The sequence below is a fragment of the Carcharhinus amblyrhynchos genome, chromosome 8 (genome assembly GCF_965287045.1).
Source record: "Carcharhinus amblyrhynchos chromosome 8, sCarAmb.v2.hapA, whole genome shotgun sequence".
Lineage (NCBI taxonomy): Eukaryota > Metazoa > Chordata > Chondrichthyes > Carcharhiniformes > Carcharhinidae > Carcharhinus > Carcharhinus amblyrhynchos.
This window is the reverse complement of record NC_137331.1, coordinates 79,696,334-79,715,681: the sequence shown is the minus strand read 5'-3', so window position 1 is coordinate 79,715,681 and position 19,348 is coordinate 79,696,334. Positions and strand designations below refer to the sequence as shown.

The following is a 19,348-nucleotide window of genomic DNA, read 5'->3' as shown; positions in this document are numbered from 1 at the left end:
GAGCCACAATATATGTGCTCAAGTAACCATCCAATTAGTGCCATTTACCTGAATATACTTTACCTGAATTGACACAATTAACCAGATGAGGAAACATTTCTTCTCTCAGAAGAATGTGAATCTTTGAAATTATCTCAGGGGGCTGTATATACTCAGTTATTGAATATATTCAAGATTGTGATTGATAGATTTAGGGGCATTAAGAGAATCAAGGGATATGGGGACAAGACAGGAAAGTGCGCCTTCCATGCTCACTGGGCACCACAGGGGCTAGAGTGTATTATCAATCCCTTTAGTCAAATTTTAGTTTAACATTTTAAATTTCCTTTCTACTTTGCCTTTTTTTGGGTGATTCCCTTCATTTTGGGAGTTGTTCCTTTTCATTTGTCCCTTCAGCTAATTTGATTTAGTTTAATTGTTTTATCTAAAAGATTGACAGGAAAGTGCAGTTGATGTCGAAGTCCAGTGCGGATGACAATGATGATTAAACTATGACAATGTCCAAACTTCACTTTTGTTTATGTTGCAGTTTAATAGCAGAGTGGGCTACCAAGGACACTTTTGCTCCTATTTCTCAAGAAAAACTATAGCCAGTTTGCTGCAACTAATTTGATTAGAGCATACATGCTGCACAAAGTTCAACAGGAATTAGTCAGACTGTAGAACAGCTGCTTAAAAGCAATGTGGGGCATACAGCTTTAATGTGAGCCTCAAGCCAATGACAAAGGGGAACATGTGGCTGACTGTGCTCACACAGAACTCCAAGCTATTGATACCTGAGAGCAGTAAGAACCTTTGGACATCGATGTCAAAAAAGATAAGTGACAAAAGCTTATTTTACATCAGAAAAGGGGTGTTAACAAAACAATTTGGATAATTTGTGATTTTGCTAAAATCTCCAAGATGAATTTGGAGGGCAATATTACTTTCAATAAAGATTTGTGCTGGAATTCTTTAGTCTCTTACACCCCACTACTGCTACCAGTGTGAACGGAGCATTTGGCATTCAGCCAAATCTCCATTCACAGCAGAGGGACTGGATAATCTCAGTTGCGGGCAAGGTGGGAAAATTCTGGCCAGGATCAATCAGACAATTTCTAAGCCTGAAGAGCAATTTGCTGGATTTTCATTCAAAAGGCAGGTAGTGAGAATCCAGACATTTCCTGGCTAGATGCAACCACCCTGGGAAAAGGTGTCTTCAAAGGTCCGATTTTCATTTTTGGAAGGGTGGGGAGGGTGCATACTGGAGTTGGGTCGGTATCCCTGGACATAAATCACAGGTATTCACAGGAGTTACTGAATCAGTTACCAACCCTCACATACCTTTACCCTTCATTACCCACCCCCCATGCCCCATTCATGCCTACTTAGGCCTCCCATGGCACCTCATACCCCTCATACCAGCCTATAGCCTTCCACCCACTCCAATGGCCTCTTAGAAAGTCCAGACATCCATTAGTCTGTTGAAACATAAGGCAGCATATTGCTTAATTGACAAGTTTTTTTCTTAGATATATTTTGTCAGTTGCTCGATGTTCATTTACACATGATAAAGAGGTCAAAAATGCTTGTAGGTTCTGCTTTTCTGCATTAAAGGTCTGCTCTATTTACATATTATTGGAGTTGCAGTAACATAAAGTTTTAGTGAAAGTTATGGATGACGGTTCTTTACATTTTTCCGCAAATGCCAGTGCTGCTATAGGGCCCACTTCTGTACGCAGTGTACGCTGAGTGATTGGGCATGGAAGTTCTATGAACATAAGAAATAGGAGCAGGAGTAGGCCATCTAGCCCTTCGAGCCTGCCCCGCCATTCAATAAGATCATGGCTGATCTGAAGTGGCTCAGTTCCACTTTCCCGCTTTCTCCCCATAACCCTTAATTCCCTTGTCTACCAAAAACCTATCTACCCGAGTCTTAAATATATTTAGCAAGGTAGCCTCCACCACTTCAACTGGCAGAGAATTCCAGAGATTCACCACCCTTTGAGTGTAGAAGTTCCTCCTCAACTCCGTTCTAAACTGCGCCCCCCCCCTTATCTTGAGGCTGTGCCCTCTAGTCCTGCTGTCCTTTCTGAGCGGGAAGAATCTCTCTACCTCTACCCTATCCATCCCTTTCATTATCTTATACATCTCAATAAGAACCCCCCCTCATCCTTCTAAACTCCAACAAGTACAGACCCAGTCTATTTAGCCTCTCTTCATAGTCCAACCCCCTCATCTCCGGTATCAGCCTAGTGAACCCCCTCTGCAGTCCCTGCAACGCCAAAATATCCTTGCGCAAGTGCGGCGACCAAAACTGCACACAGTACTCAAGCTGCGGCCTCACCAATGCCCTGTACATTTGCAGCAAGACCTCCCTACTTCTATATTCTATCGCCCCCCCCCCACTATAAAGGCCAGCATCCCATTCGCCTTCTTGATCACCTGCTGCGCCTGCAGACTGGGTTTTTGCGACTCATGCACAAGGACCCCCAGGTCCCTCTGCACCGTAGCATGCTGCAGCTTTTCGCCCTTTAAATAGTAATCCCTCCTACTATTATTCCTGCCAAAGTGGATAACCTCACACTCGCTAATATTGTACTCTATCTGCCAGGTCCTCGCCCACTCGGTCAGCCTGTCCAGATCCCTCTGCAGACTTTCCACACCCTCCGCACAATTTGCTCATCTTCATGTCATCAGCAAATTTCGTCACCCTACACTCAGCCCCCTCCTCCAGATCATCTATGTAAATGGTAAATAGCTGAGGCCCCAGCACCGATCCCTGCGGCACTCCACTAGTCACCAACCGCCAATCAGAGTAGCACCCATTGATACCAACTCTCTGCCTCCTATTAGACAGCCAATCCTCTATCCACGCTAACACCTTATCCCCAACTCCATGCCCCCTAACCTTCTAAAGCAACCTTTTGTGCGGGACCTTATCAAACGCCTTTTGAAAATCGAGAAACACCACATCCACCGGTTCCCCTCTGTCTACCTCACTAGTCACATCCTCATAGAATTCCAATAAATTCGTCAAACACGACTTCCCCTTAACGAATCCATGCTGCATCTGCTCTATCAAACAATTCTTCTCTAGGTGCCTCGCTATTTCTTCTTTGATGACGGATTCAAGCATTTTTCCAACAACAGACATTAAACTAACCGGCCTATAATTCCCTGCCTTTTGCCTGCTACCTTTTTTAAACAGCAGTGTAACATTAGCTGTTTTCCAATCTTCCGGCACTTCCCTGGAATCCAGCGAAGTTTGGTAAATAATTACTAAGGCATCCACCATCACCTCTGCCATTTCCTTCAGAACCCTGGGATACATTCCATCCAGTCCTGGGGACTTGTCCACCATCAATCCTGCTAGTCGATCAAACACTACCTCTCTAATGACAGTAATCGCATTCAGGCCCTCAACTCCTACCATCCTTCTGTCTTTAATATCCGGCAAACTATTCGCGTCCTCCTCCGTGAAGACCGAGGCAAAAAACTTACTTAAGGCCTCAGCCCTTTCCTCATCTCCCACCACTAAATCCCCCTCCTCATCCTCTAAGGGCCCAACATTCACTCTAGCCAGCCTCCTCCTCTTTATATATTTGTAAAAACTCTTATTGTCCTTTTTTATATTTAGTGCTAGTTTAGCTAGCACTGAAACTCCACCCTTGTAATTGGACAGTGTGTCAGCCTGACACACACTGAGATATTCCACAAAATAACTCAAGTGAAAACAGATGTAACATGCCACATGTACTCTATGATGTACTCTATGTATTGGCATGAAGGGTAGGAGGGGCCATGAGAGTAGTTGGCAGACATGAGTTGGCATAGAAGATACATTGGGGATAAGTGGGAGGGCATGGGTTAGCCTGGGGAGCATGTGTTAGATCTTTTGAAGTTATCTTTCAAAAGGTTCCAAGATATTGCATTGACTGTGGCGGGACCATAAGATCCTGACACCAGCCAATGATGAGCCACCTCCCGCCACGAGGATCCCATCTGTCAATAAAAAGATCACAGCTGGAATTTTACTGCCACGCCCACCCCGGAATTTGGGTGGGCATGGCTTGCAGAACAGAATTCTCCATTGGCCTCGGGCGGGATTTTACGAGCCTCGCCTGAGTGAGGTTGTAAAATACCAGTACACATCTTGGAAGTGGAACATTTACAAACTGGATTTGTTTTTTGTAAGCCACTAAGTAGTCTTGTGAAAAGGGCACTTGTTTAATATCGCCAAGGCTGTCAAGTTTAAATGCTGGTGAAATTCAGTGCAGCAACCTCCCATCATCGAGTACATGTGGCATGTTACATCTGTTTTCACTTGAGTTATTTTGTGGAATATCTCAGTGGGTGTCAGGCTGACACACTGTCCAATTACAAGGGTGGAGTTTCAGGCTCACTCAAATGTTGCTGTTTCCCATTGACGGAATCAGTGAGCAGCCGTATTGTCAAATATGTTGACAGAACTGATGGTTCCTTTTAAAACCTATGCATTTTTTTATCTGTACAGATATCAAAAAGCCAAGGGCTCAAAAAGCAACATTAATGGCACCAAAATTTGAGCACCGGCCAAAACAAAATGACTTCAACTGCAAAATCTTACACATTGAAACTCGTACAGAAACGTGGTTCATTAGCCATAGTGTGCACATGATACCATTCCTTTTTTAGTACAATATTATAATAATATAGATAGATCACTGGTACAGTGAGCCAAGCACAACACCAGGATGCACAGTAATTGTAATGCAGCATGTGTCTGGTCAAACATAATATCGTAAAATCCCGCCCGAGGCCAATGGAGAATTCCGATCTGCGAGCCACGCCTGAACCAATTCCAGGACAGGCGTGGCAGTAAACTTCCAGCTGTGATTTTTTTTTATTGATGTTATGTTTCATTAACGTTTCTATTAAGCAGAAACACATTGGTTTAGTTTGTTGCAAGCTAGTGGCACGTTGGAGTGGAAGGTGGGGCAGGGAATCCAATAAAAAAATGACAAAACAAAACAGATCAAAAAATATGCATTGCACCCTTGATATACAATCCTCACTGGAGTCATTCTTAACAGCATAGGAATGTGAAAATGTACCAGGCAGGAAAATATACTTATAGTCAATCATGACCCATAATCAGTGATGTAAAGGTACTTGGTGGATCTAAATCTTCTTGCCCACTTTTTCCTGTTTGGCGTCACAAGGACCCAAAATCCTAACCAACTGTGTTTAAGATAGACAAGCATTGTCATATTGGAGGCATAGAATTTCCATTAAAGGCTTGAATGACCAACCTATCTTGTTGGAGCAGATTGGTCACTCAACCCTTGTCCCATTTGTGTTAAGATCAAAAGTAGCTGAGTTCAGGGAAGTTTGGGTTCCTATTTTGTATTTTTAACATTTTAACTTCCCATATGATCCAAATCAATATATGTTTGGCAGGGGGCATGGATCGAAATTACCTCTGGTATTGCTCATACCCTTCAGTTTCTTACTTTGCTAAATATCTGTTGAGGTCAACTTGAAATTTGCTATCACTCTCTGCTTCTGCCTCCCTCCTTCCTGAATACGATGTTTTGTTTATCTGCCACACTTTGTGTAAAGTAGTTAAACTGTGTAATCTCCCTTCTTTGATCTTCATTCATGGCCTCTGATTGTATGTGCTGTGGAAGATTGTTTTTGTCAGCTTCAGGACATTTTGTTATTGCCAATTATTAACAGTGGTGAACAGCAGGTTCACTCATTGAGTCATGAAATTTGCATTAAAGTGATATTGTACTTCATAATTCAAACTCTAGAGATACACTGTTAGGGGAAATAACACATCATATCTATTATAGAGAAATGGTAATACAGTCCATTGTGAAGAAAGTGACATTGATATAACAGCAAAATATATTGATTCAGAATATCAGTGATGAACAATACTAATATCAATTTCAAGTAATGGTTGGCATTTTTATGTTAATAAGATTTAACCTCAGAACTGGTTATTAAATAGTGACTGACCTATTTTTCTGTTATATTTTAATACAGCATCATCGCATATTCCTTACCTGTGTTTGCAAAGACAGAGAGGAGTCATACAAAACTCGTCTGTAAGGAACTGATATGGAAAAGTAAATTAGGTAGGCAACCTTTTTCTAATTAACTGCATTTATTTTGTCTTTCTCTAGTGAAATGTATATTTTACCATTACTATTATAGGCAACAGGAATGCTGAACAGCCTGAGGTGTATCTTTTTCTATTAAAAATAGTTGTACAATGATTGAGGAAGAAAATTATACTGAAACAAAGCTTGTTTGAGTTAATTTCTTTGAAAATGCTATATATTTATATTTCAATCCTGTTTGCCACCCTTTTGCAATGCACCACTGCCCAACCAAGAGACGAGGCAGATTAGGTTTTCCCTGTCAAATTCCCTTTCTACTTTGGAATAATTACTAGCTGCTTGATGAAAATATGGGTTGACTGCCTTTAAAATTCCCCTTCCCCTCCTCAACAACAGACCTTTTGGAGGGGGGTGGGGGGTGGGGGGCGTGCTGAATTTGAATCATGGAATCCCTACAGTGCAGAAGGAGGCCATTCGGCTCATCGTGTCCATACCAACCACAATCCCACCCAGAACCTATTCCTGCAACCCCACGCGTTTACGTTGCTAAGCTTCTGACACTAAGGGTCAATTTTAGCATGGCCAATCCACACAGTCATGGGGAAAAAGTGTAAACTCCACACAGGTAGTCACCCAAGGCTGGAATTGAACCTGGGACCCTGGTGTTGTGAGGCAGAAATGCTAATCACTGTGCCACCATGCCACTCTAGGACTTTTCCCATTCAATACCGTAACTTTATGGAAACTCTGTTGAAGGAACAACTGGGCCTGCATTTGTACAGTGCCTTTCAATATGCTTTATGGCTAATGAAATATTGTCTAAAATGTTGCAATATAGGAAATTTAACAGCCAATTTACACACAGCAAAGAATCAATGTAACAATTGGCAGGTAATTATTTGTCAGTGATGTTGGCTAAAAGATAAATATTGGCCACCTAAGAGGATAGTTGCCTTAGATTTAATGTCTTACCTGAAAAGTTTGGTCTCCAGCAATACAACGCTACTCAGCCTCGTTTTGTGCTCGGGCAACTGAAGAGGTATTTAACCTTCAACCTTTATGTATACGTACCCACTTAAACAGGGTCTCTGCAATCTCCTCTGAAGTTACTGTAAGGAGTCAGAGGAATTTGCCTCCTCTGATTAGTTTGTCACCACCTCCTGAATGATATCTGGTAATTATTGTGTCTGGGGCTCCACCCAAAGACTTTCAATCAATTCACAGAACCACTGAATCAAAACCTGATGGAATTTTAGAACATCGGTTTTTTGTTCACTGATAATACGCAAACCTTATACGATTCACAGCTTCTCCCACTTATTCCTGTAACAAACTTAGAAGTCTATCTGATCGTTTAAGAATTCTGAATAAATTTTGGGTGATAAAAAGAAACAATACTTTAGGTTTGTGGTAGTATGAGCAAATGTAATGGAATATTGAGGGCATAGTAAAGTAAAATCCCCAAAAGTCATTAAAAATCAAGTGTCATTGATGACATCGCTTTTTAAATAATTATGCAACATTGTAAATTCATTTTGTTCTTCAATTTATTATTAATAATAATTTAACATAGCATTACATAGTATATGCAGCACAGAAACAGGCCATTTGGCCCAACCAGTCCATGCTGGCATTTATGTTCCACTCGAGCCTCTTCCCATTTTTGCTTCATTGAGAGCTTTAATTGTAACCCTCTATTCACTTCTCTGCAAAAGGCCCAAGAGTATTTCAAGATAATCAGGTTCTTCCCTGGACAGTGTCAGGTCTCCCACTTAATTACAGCTGAAGTAGAGTGGAAACCGCGCACTCAAGGACTCCTGGCTAGCTAGAGGCCAGCAGTTCTGCGGCACCACCAGGAGCAATATCCACAGCCAGTATTGTACTGGGGCCTACCCTGAGAACCATAGAACCCCCTAAAGTGCAAAAGAGGCCATTTGGTTCATAGAGTCTGCACCAATTCTCCAACAGAGCATCCCACCCTGGCTGTCTCCCCCACCCTATCCCCGTAACCCCATACATTTACCATGGCTAATCCATGGAATTGGCACATCTTGGGCCACTAGTGGACAATTGAACATGGTCAATTTACGCAACCAGCACATCTTTAGACTGCGGGAGGAAACCGGAGCACCCAGAGGAAACCCATCCAGACATGGGGAGAACATGCAAACTCCACACAGACAGTTTCCTGAGGTCGGAATTGATTCCAGGTCCCTAGAGCTGTGAGGCAGCAGTGCTAACCACTTGCCACCGTGCCACCCCAAATCGATGATGGATTCTCCTGTGACAGTTAAATGGGGGTACGTTGGGATTCCCAGGGCGTAGAAGGGTACAATCAGTGGAAGAGAGCAGGTCAACTGCAACAGTGGGCAGGTGGCTTTTTGTGAGGTCTCCCTTCCAGCTGCCAGGTCCTTCAATCAAGTAAAGTGTGCGATTGTTAAAACACCTCTCCCCCCACCACCCGCCACCTCCCCCTCCATAGAAGTCTACAGGTAAACTCAATGGTGAATTCCCAGCCTGCTACATAGGTTGGTCAAATATTAATGGTGTACAAGAGGTTCAGGGAATTAGGAGATGTTAAAGATCTTGAGGAGTATAAGGACTGTAGGAAGGAACTTAAAAGGGAAATTAGGAGAGCCAGAAGGGGTCATGAGAAGACCTTGGCGGGTAAGATTAAGGAGAATCCCAAGGCCTTCTATAAATATGTGAAAGGTAAAAGGATAAGAAGAGAAGGGATAGGACCTATAAAAGGTGAGGGGGGAAAGGATTGTGTGGAACCAGAAGAAATGGCAGAGGTGCTTAACGAGTACTTCGCCTCAGTATTCACAGTGGAAGCCGATCTGGGAGATTTTGTTATGGATTTGCAGCAGAAGGAAAGGATTGAGTACGTGAATATTAAGGAGGAGGATGTGTTGGAACTTTTGAATTCTATCAAGGTAGATAAGCCGCCTGGACCAGATGGGATGTACCCCAGGATACTGTGGGAGGCGAGGGAAGAGATTGCAGAGCCCCTGGCGATGATCTTTGCGTCGTCAATGGAGACGGGAGAGGATCCGGAGGATTGGAGGATTGCGGATGTAGTTCCTATTTTCAAGAAAGGGAACAGAGATAGCCCGGGAAATTACCGACCAGTGAGTCTGACCTCAGTGGCTGGTAAGCTGATGGAGAGGCTTCTGAGGGACAAGATTTACGAACATTTGGAGAGGTTTGACATGATCAGGAATAGTCAGCATGGATTTGTCAAGGGCAGGTCGTGCCTTACAAGCCTAGTTGAGTTCTTCGATAATGTGACTGAACACATTGACGAAGGAAGTGCCGTGGACGTGGTGTACATGGACTTCAGCAAGGTGTTTGATAAGGTCCCCCATGCAAGACTTCTTGAGAAGGTGAGAGGGCATGGGATCCAAGGGCCTTTGGCCTTGTGGATTCAGAACTGGCTTGCCTGCAGAAGGCAGAGAGTGGTTGTGGATGAGGCTTTTTCTGAATGGAGGTCAGTCACTAGCGGAGTGCCTCAAGGATCTGTTCTGGGACCCTTGTTGTTTGTCATTTTCATAAATGACCTGGATGAGGAAGTGGAGGGATGGGTAAGTAAGTTCGCTGATGACACTAAGGTCGGTGGTGTTGTGGATGGTCTGGAAGGATGGCAAAAGTTGCAGCAGGACATAAATAGGATGCAGGACTGGAGAAGTGGCAGATGGACTTCAACACGGATAAATGTGTAGTCGTCCATTTTGGCAGAACCAATGGGATGAACGAGTACACTATCAAGGGCAGAAGTATGAGTAGTGTTGAAGAGCAGAAAGATCTTGGGGTCCGGGTCCACAGGACTCTTAAATCGGCCTCGCAGGTGGAGGAGGTGGTCAAGAAGGCGTATGGTGTACTGGCCTTCATTAATCGAGGGATTGAGTTTAGGAGTCGGGAGGTAATGCTGCAACTTTATAAGACCCTTGTCAGGCCTCATTTAGAGTATTGTGCGCAGTTCTGGTCGCCTCACTATAGGAAAGATGTAGAAGCTATTGAGAGGGTACAGAGGAGATTTACAAGGATGTTGCCTGGACTGGGAGGCATGCCTTATGAAGTTAGGTTGAGGGAGCTGGGACTCTTTTCCCTGGAGAGACGAAGGTTGAGAGGCGACCTGATAGAAGTTTACAAAATGTTGAGAGGAATAGATAGGGTGGACTCTCAGAGGCTATTTCCCCGGGTTGAAATGGTTGTTACGAGAGGACACAGATTTAAGGTGCAGGGAGGGAAGTTCAGAAGTGATGTTAGGGGTAAGTTTTTCACTCAGAGGGTGGTGAGTGAATGGAATCGGCTGCCGTCAGTGGTGGTGGAGGCGAACTCGCTGGGGTCTTTTAAAAGACTTCTGGATGAGTATATGGGGTTTAATGAGATTGAGGGTTATAGATAGGTCTGTAGGTTGGTAGGTGTTGATGTGATCGGCGCAACTCGTGGGCCGAAGGGCCTGTTTGTGCTGTAGTGTTCTATTTAATATGCTCATTTGGCCTCTGGGCCAAAGCCTTCTTGTCCTGGACTTAATCTGGGGGAGCTGGTTAGGCTGCAGGGTCATCACCCTCTTCCCACAAGAACAGGAAGCATTTGGCCCCTCAAACCAGGTCTGGCATTCAGTAAGGTCATCGTTAATCTAGCTGTGGTCTCAACTCCACCTTCTTGCCTGTCCTGCATAACTCTTCACTTCTTTGTCAATCAGAAATCTGTCTAACTCAGCTTTGAATATATTCAATGACCCAGCCTCCACAGCTCAGTGAGGAAGAGAATTTCACAGCCAAGTAACCTTCTGAGAGAATCTTAAATGGGAGACCCCTATCTTTAACCTGTGTCGCTTTGATCGAGACTCCCTCACAAGGGAAAACATCCACTCAGCATCCATCCTGTCAAGACCCCTCTGCATTATAAGTTTCAAAAATATCACCTCTCATTCTTCTAACCCCTAATGGGTATAGTCCCAACCTTCTCACCCTTTCCTTATAAGATAACCCTTCATCCCAGGAATCAGTCAAGTGAATCTTCTCTGAACTGCTTCAAATGCAATTATATCTTTTCTTAAGCAAGGAGACCAAAACTGTAAACAGTACTCCAGATCTGATCTTACTAAGGCCCTCTACAGCTGTAGAAACAATTCTCTACTTTTATAACCGATTCCCCTTGCAATAAATGCCAACATTCTATTTGACTTCCTAATCACATGCTTCATTTTCACACCAAACTTTTGTTTTTTATGTACTAGGGCATCCAGATCACTCAGTGCCACCATTTTTTCAAACTCTCTCCATTTAAATCTACTCTTCCTGCCAAAGTGGACGAGTTTACATTTTTCCACATTAAACTCCAACTGACAACATTTTGCCCACTCATTTAACCTATCTCTATCCCTTTGCAAATTCCTTATGCGCTCTTCACAACTTATTTGCCTACCTGTCTTTTCTGCAGAAACCAAGAAACTACAGGTCAGTAAGTTAACATCTATCACAGGGAAAATGCCGGAATCTATTATTAAGGAGGTTAAAGCAGGGCACTTAGAAGCCTTAATGCAACCAGACAGCAACAACATGCTTTTGTGAAAGGGAAATCGTGTTTGATTAATTTATTAGAATTCTCAGGAAGTAACAAGCAAGGTGAATAAAGGGAAACGTCTGTTGGATTTTCAAAAGGCTTCCAAGAAGGTGCCACATCAAAGGTTACCTCACAAAACAAAAGCTCATGGTACAGGCAATAACATATTAGCATGGAGACAGAATTGGTCAGCTAACAGAAAGCAGAGAGTACGGATAAAATCATTGAACATAGGAGCAGGAGTAGGCCATTTGGCCCTTTGGGCCTGTTCCACCATTCATCATGATCATAGCTGATCATCTAACTGATCCCACTTTCCCCCCCCATATGCTATACCCCAAGAACTATATCTAATTCCTTCTTGAAAACATAAAACATTTTGGCCTCAGTTACTTTTTGTGGTAGTGAATTCCACTGGTAAAGAAAGTTATTCTCATCTCAGTCCTAGAAGGTTTACCCCATATCCTTAGAATTGACCCATGGTTCTGGACATTCACCATTAGGAACATCCTTTTGATTTAGTTTATTACTGTCACATGTATTCATATATAGTGAAAAGTATTGTTTCTTGCGCTATACAGAAAAACATACTGTTCATAGAGTACATAGAGGAGAAAGATGCAGAATATAGTGTAATAGCCATAGCTAGAGTGCATAGAAAGATCAGCTTAATATATGACAGGTCTATTCAAAAGCATAATGGGGGCAGGGAAGAAGCTGTTCTTAAGTCAGTTGATATGTGATAATTTGCAGATGATACAAAGTTGAGTGGGAGGATGAGCTGTGAGGAGGATTCAGAGATGCTTCAGCGTGATTTGGACAGGCTGAGTGTGAGGGCAGATGCATGGCAGCTGCAGTATAATGTGGATAAATGTGAGGTTTTCCACTTTGGTAGCAATAATAGGATGATAGATCATTATTTCAACGGGTGTAAGTTGAGAGACGTGGATACTCAGCGAGATCTTGGTGTCCTCGTACATCAGTCACTGAAAGTAAGCGTGCAGGTACAGCAGGCAGTAAAGAAGGATCTTATATGTTCCAATAAGGTCATCTCTCATAGGATATATCCCTCATCCCAGAAATCAGCTGAAGATTCACTCGACTGATTTCTGAGATGAGGGATTTATCCTATAAGGAAAGGTTGAGCAGTTTGGGCCTATAGCTGTTGGGCTTTAGAAAAATGAGAGGTGATCTTATTGGAACATATAAGATCCTGAGGGGACTTGGCAGCATAGGTGCTGAATGGATTTTTTTTTTGTGTGCGAGAGACAAGAACAAAGGAAGAAAGTTTAAAAATAAGGGGTCTCCCATGTAACATTGTTGAGGAGAATTATTTTTTCCTCAGAGGGTCGTTAGTTGGATGCAATGCTCTTCGCAAAGAGCAGTGGAGGCAGGGTTATTGAATATTTTAAAGGGCGGGTCAGGTGGATTTTTGATTGACAAGAACGTCAAAGGGTACAGAGAGTAGTCAGGAAAGTAAAGCTGAGATCACATCCAGATAGTTATCGACAGGAGGGATAGGCTCGAGTGCTGAATGACCTATTCCTGTTCTTAATTTGTATATTCATATGTTTGCACCTTATCAAAGACTTCTTGAAAATCAAAATAAGTTGCATCTACTGTATTACCATTGTCTACACTTCCTTTTCAATTCCTAAAAAGTTCAGTAAGATTGATCAATAAGATTTTTCTTTTTGAAATCCATGCTGACAATTCCTTATTACAGTTCTCATTTCTATATCTTCTTCTATTTTCTCCTTTGGTCAGGATTCTATACTTTTTCTACCACCAATGTTAAGCTGATGGTCTGTCATCCTTTGGACATGTTCTGCGCTCTTCTTACGAATAGGAGTGACATCAGCTATCCTCTGGTGTTCCAGCATTATACATTTTTCTAAAAACTATTAAAATATGAGTAGCAATGCCTGCTAACTTTTCCCTGGATTCTTTCAAAGTATGTGTATATAATTCATCAGGATCAGGGTTTAATCCCCTTTGAATTTGCAATCCTTACAGTTCAGAAGGAGGCCATTTGGCCCATCGAGTCTGCACTGACAATAATCCCACTCAGGTCCTATCCCCATAATCCCACATATCTACCCTCCTAATCCCCCTGATGCTAAGGAGCAATTTATCATAGCCAATCAACCTAACCTGCACATCTTTGGACTGTGGGAGGAAACTAGAGCACCTGGAGGAAACCCACACAAACATGGGAAAATGTGCAAACTCCACAAAGAGAGTGACCCAAGGCCAGAATTGAACCTTGAGTCCCAAGCATTGTGAGGCACTGTGCCGCCCCAATGGAAGTATTCAGTTTATTCAATGTGTTCCATTTTCATACCTTAATACATTTTTCTCATTGAATATCTCATCATTCAATGCCATGTCTACTGGTTCCATCTTTCTAGTAAACATCAAAGAGAAATAATTATTTAATATATCTGCCATCTCTCTGTTGCTACCTGTGGCAATACTTTTCACTACCTGCCTATCACTTGATGATCCTATTCCCATCACAGCCTTCCTTATTTAATTTATGTGCCTGCAAAATATGTTATTCTTCTAGTTTATATTCTTTGAGAATTTGATGTCATAATTTGCCTTTCCCTTCCTCTCTATTTAATTTGTAACACAGACATCTTTTGGAAAATATAAGGATATCAAAAACTTAACTTCATAAAAAACAATGCTTCAGAGTGAACTTATTGTTTTACACAATAAGCAAGTTAAAACAAAAGCAAGAACAAAACATTCCCAATCTCCTGTAGATTGAGGTGAAGATTTAAAAGAATGACACAAAGGGCACATTGATATATTGCAATATTTCAAATAAACTAGACAAATCATGTTTAACCATGTTAGTTGACTAATCTGGTTCAAATTTTGCCTTCAAGTTTAAAAGTGGTAGATTAAAACCCAATTTCAATCCTTGAGTATACAATGCAGGTCAACACTTCAGTGCTCAGGGAGTACTGCTTTGTTGGAGATGCCATCTTTCAGATAACACGATAAACTGATGTTCAGTTGGACATGAACAACCCCATGGCACAGTTTGAAAGAGACTTGGCCAACCTTCATCCCTCAATTCCTGCCAACAAATATTGGCATTTCAATTTATTTGATCTCTGTGGGATCATGCCACACTGACTGCAATTTCCTGAACAAAAGATACAAATGTAGGCAATTGGGATTAGCTTAGGGGTTTCTAAAAAAAAAGGCCCAAGAGCCTGTTTCCATGCTGTAAACCTCTGTGACTTTAAATGACTACATTTCAGTGCATCGAACATATCACACTGAAAACAAAATAGGGTGATACATAAATTCAAGCATTTTCTATCTGGCAAAGGTTAGTTCATCACAAATGCAATCTGCTTCCACAGAGCCCCCAGATATTTGTACTTAACGCAAATGGTACAATCTCCTATCTAAATAGTACATTTTGCACTGAATACAATGAGAGTGATGATAAATAATTTAATGTGACATTACTCCAGCCATAGACAGCAGGCTCCATATTGAAATATCTTGAATCCTTTTGTGATGTCTTTTTGGAATTTGACCTAACAATTTGGGTCTATTGTTGGATATGACACACAAAATACATTTTTTCAGCCCTTGAAGACATCTTCCTGTCAAATTGTGAGCAAAATAAAAGCTAATTATTGCTGAGGTGAAAAGTACGTGTCTAATTTATCAGCGTAATTGTAGAAGGAAAATATCTTGTTTTATTGGTAAAATAATTTGCTGTTATCACAGTAAAGGTAGATCAAAGAAAAAGCAGTGCATACTTGCTTTAAGCTTGGACATCCTCCTTATACTCTGAGACCATTCCAGGCAAGTTTAGTTTACATGAGTCAATAGAATGTTTCTTCAGTCAGTGATTGATTACAGATTACATCTTTCATTTATCAACTTAGAGGGAGTTTAAACCTCTCAGCCCAGGGCAGGTAATTACTCCATATCTACAGCTATTAAGTACTTCCAAAAAGAGTGAATCCTCTGCTTCTTCTTGCTGAATTCAGTCTAAACTATGAACCAACCAATTCAAGCAGGCATCTGACTGAAAATATGCTTAATTGTTACAAATGGACAATAGTATGCTAAAGATGTTGAATCCTGGGAAGGATAGGTCCCAGCTAACAGAGTTGCCAATGATAGCCCCATTGGGCGCAGGGGAGTTCACAGATGTGAGTGCCACTGAGAGACTCCAGTGAATGGAATAAACACCCTACACATCAAGATTCAGACAGAGAGGGCAACAGGTGGCATAATTAACAGATTCAAGCATAAATTTAACAACCTGAATTTGAAAACAGTGGACATTTTCTGAAAAACATGTTTTGGTTTAAACTAAGTCATTGAAATAAAAATAAATCCTTTTTTGAAAGAGAAAAAAACAATTTATTCCTCTTCTAATGTGATATGAAAGGGGATCTTTAATGGCTGCTTTTATGCAAGGACCCTTATCAATAATTTTTATTATAATGTCAATGGTTGACTTGTTTTGTTTTGGGTTACATTGCTCTTGAAATGTGTTCAGCTTTGCAAGGGCAATTTAAGTCTTTGTAAATTGGGATTCAATCCTCTTGGTCTGACAAAAAAAATCATTTACTAAATAAATAATTTTAAAATCCTGCTTCAGGAAGATGACCATCATCCCAGTACCAAACAAAAGCCAGGTAGCATGTCTTAATGACTATTGTCATTATCGTGGCTCTGACAACCATCATTATGAAGTGCTTCAAAAGATTAGTCAGGGCACAAATCAATTGCTGCCTCCCAAACTGCCTGGACCCACTACAGTTCCCCTACCACTACAATAGGTCCACAACAGACACCATCTCCTTGGCCCTATACTCAACCCTGAAACATCTAGATAACGAAGACACCTATCTCAAACTCCTATTCATAGATTACAGCTCAGCCTTTAACACCATTATTCCCATGAGACACAACTCCAAACTTTGTGGCAAGGGGCTCAGCTCCTTCCTCTGCAACTGGATCCTACACTTCCGAGCCCACAGAACACAGTCAGTAAGGATAGGTAACAACATCTCCTCCAAGATCATCCTCAACACAGGTGCTCCACAATGCTGTGCCGTCAGCCCCTTTCCATACTCCTTATACACTTATGAACATGTGTCAAAATTCCACCCCAACTGGATTTTCAAGTTTGCTGATGACACTACTGTTGTGGGTTGGATCTCAAACAATGACGAGACAGAGTACAAGAAAGAGATAGAGAACCTGATGAAGTGGTGTGACAATAATAATCTCTCCCTCAATGTCAACAAAATTAAGGAGGTAGTCATCAGTTTCAGAAAGCATAGTGGAGGGTATGCCCCTGTCTACATCAATGGGGATGAAATAGAAATGGTTTGAGAGCTTCAAGTTTTTAGGTGTCCAGATCACCAACAACCTGTCCTGGTCCTCCCATATGAACACTATAGTTCGGAAAGCCCACCAATGCCTCAACATTCTCAGGAGACTAAGGAAATTTGGCATGTCAGTTATGACTCTCACCAACTTTTGCAGATGCATCATAGAAAGCATTCTTTCCGGTTGTATCACAGTTTGTTATGGTTCCTGCTTTGTCTAAGACCGCAATAAACTACAAAGGGTCGAGAACAAAGTCCAGTCCATCTCTCAAACAGCCTCCCACCAATTGACTCTGTCTACACTTCCCACTGCCTTGGGAAAGTCGCCAGCATAACTAAGGACCCCACGCACCCCAGACATACTCTCTTCCGCCTTCTTCCATCGGGAAAAAGATACAAAGGCCTGAGGACACATACCAACTGACTCAAAAATAGCTTCTTCCCTGCAGCCATCAGACTTTTGAATGGGCCTACCTCGCATTTAGTTGATCTTTCACAACTCCCTAGCTATGACTGTAACACTACATTCTGTACTCTCCCCTTTCCTTCCCTATGCTTTGTCTGTATAGTGCAAAAGAAACAATATTTTTCACTGTATAATATTACATATGACAATAATAAATCAAATCAAATCAAATCTTTAGCACTCTGAGCAAAATTAGGCACAGACCCCAATGCTACTGTAGGAAAAGGTGGACATTTCAAATAAACACATGAGTAATTTTCTTTCTTCACAGCCTAGTTGGTAATTTTTCAATCTTTCCTTTTGCTTTGGACTACTGATACCCAGGCAAATGTATCTTCAAGTGGAGAGGGGAGAGAAACTGACAAATTCAATTGAAGAAAATGGCAAGAGATAAAGAATACACAATAGATTTACTTTAGCTCCTGTAATTGGTAATCTTCAAACTTTTAGCAATGATTTTGGAACCAAGAAAATCCAAAGACAGATTTAGTTCAGAATTTCCAAGAATAGTGCCAAAAAATATCAAGCTGAATTTGATTCCTGATATATATTTTTGTAGTTATTGATGCCTTCCTAATTTTTTATTAATTTGTGGGACATGGGTGTTGCTGGCTGGCTAGCATTTATTGTCCATCCTTAGTTGCCCTTGAGAAGGTGGTAGTGAGCTGCCTCCTTGAATTGCTGCTGTCCATGTTCTGTGGTTTGGCCCACAATGCCGTTAGGGAGGGAATTCTGGGATTTCGACCCAGCAACTGTGAAGGAACGGCAATATATTTCCAAATCAGGATGGTGAGTGGCTTGGAAGGGAACTTGCATGTGGTGATATTCCCATTTTTCTGCTGCCTTTGTCCTTCGGGATGGAGTTGGTCGTGGGTTTGGAATATACAATCTAAGAATCATTGGCGAATTTGCATGCGCATGTGCATGTCTTGAGGTCAGCTTTGCGTGCCCGTAAATTAATATCAATTAATGAATAATTAATATCTGCTAAGTTATCTTCACCTCCACCATTCTTTCACATGAGTGCATTGTATTTCTACAAGGTCCACAAGGAAAATGGCCTCATTAGCACAGCAATCTTTCTGAAACCAGTGGGAAATTATGGGGAGCATTTTTTTGAGCCAACAAATTTGATTTATGCATCTTAATGGAATATTTTATGCAGCATGGTGGTCAAAGTAGCCTACTACCTTAACATAAAGAAATTAAATTTTAAGTAAAACATGAAAACTTTTATAAACCAAACAAAAGATATCAGTACTGGACCAGCCATATAAATACAAGAACAGGTTAGAGGCTGGGATTCTGTGGTGAGTAACTCATTTCCTGACTCCCTCAAGAGTGTAATGGAATACTCTGCACTTGCCTGAATGAGTGCATTTCCAACAACACACAAGAAGCTTGACACCATCCAGACAAAGCTGTCTTACAAGATTGGCAGCCAGTTAACAACATTAAAATTCACTCCCTCTGACACTGATATATAGTGGCAGTGGTGCGTACCATCTACAAGATGCACTGCAAGAACTCACCAGGGCTCCTTAGACAACACCTTCCACATCAGCGACCTTGTTCAGCAAGGGCACCTGCAGATAGCTCTCCAAGCCACACACTCTCCTGACTTGGAACTATATTTCTCTTCCTTCACTGCCGCTAGATCAAAATGTTGGAGCTCCCTCTCGAACAGCACTGTGGGTGTAACTACTCCACGTAGATAGAGGTGCTTGAAGAAGGTGGCATGGTTGCGTGGTGGTTAGCACTGCTGCCTTAGAGCTCCAGGGACCCAGGTTCAATTCCGGCCTCGGGTGACTGTCTGGAGTTTGCACATTTTCCCCGTG

General features: G+C 41.8%; 1 protein-coding gene across 9 annotated transcripts in view; it reads left to right on the top strand.

The window, feature by feature from the left end:
* The window catches only part of dlgap1a (discs, large (Drosophila) homolog-associated protein 1a), a 654,490-nt gene that overhangs the window by 256,979 nt on the left and 378,163 nt on the right, over positions 1-19,348 (top strand). For all 9 annotated transcript variants that reach the window (XM_080194324.1, XM_080194322.1, XM_080194325.1 and 6 more), the window contains one exon: positions 6,016-6,107. The gene's annotated coding sequence lies outside the window, so the exon portion shown is untranslated. The remainder of the gene's footprint in view (positions 1-6,015; positions 6,108-19,348) is intronic.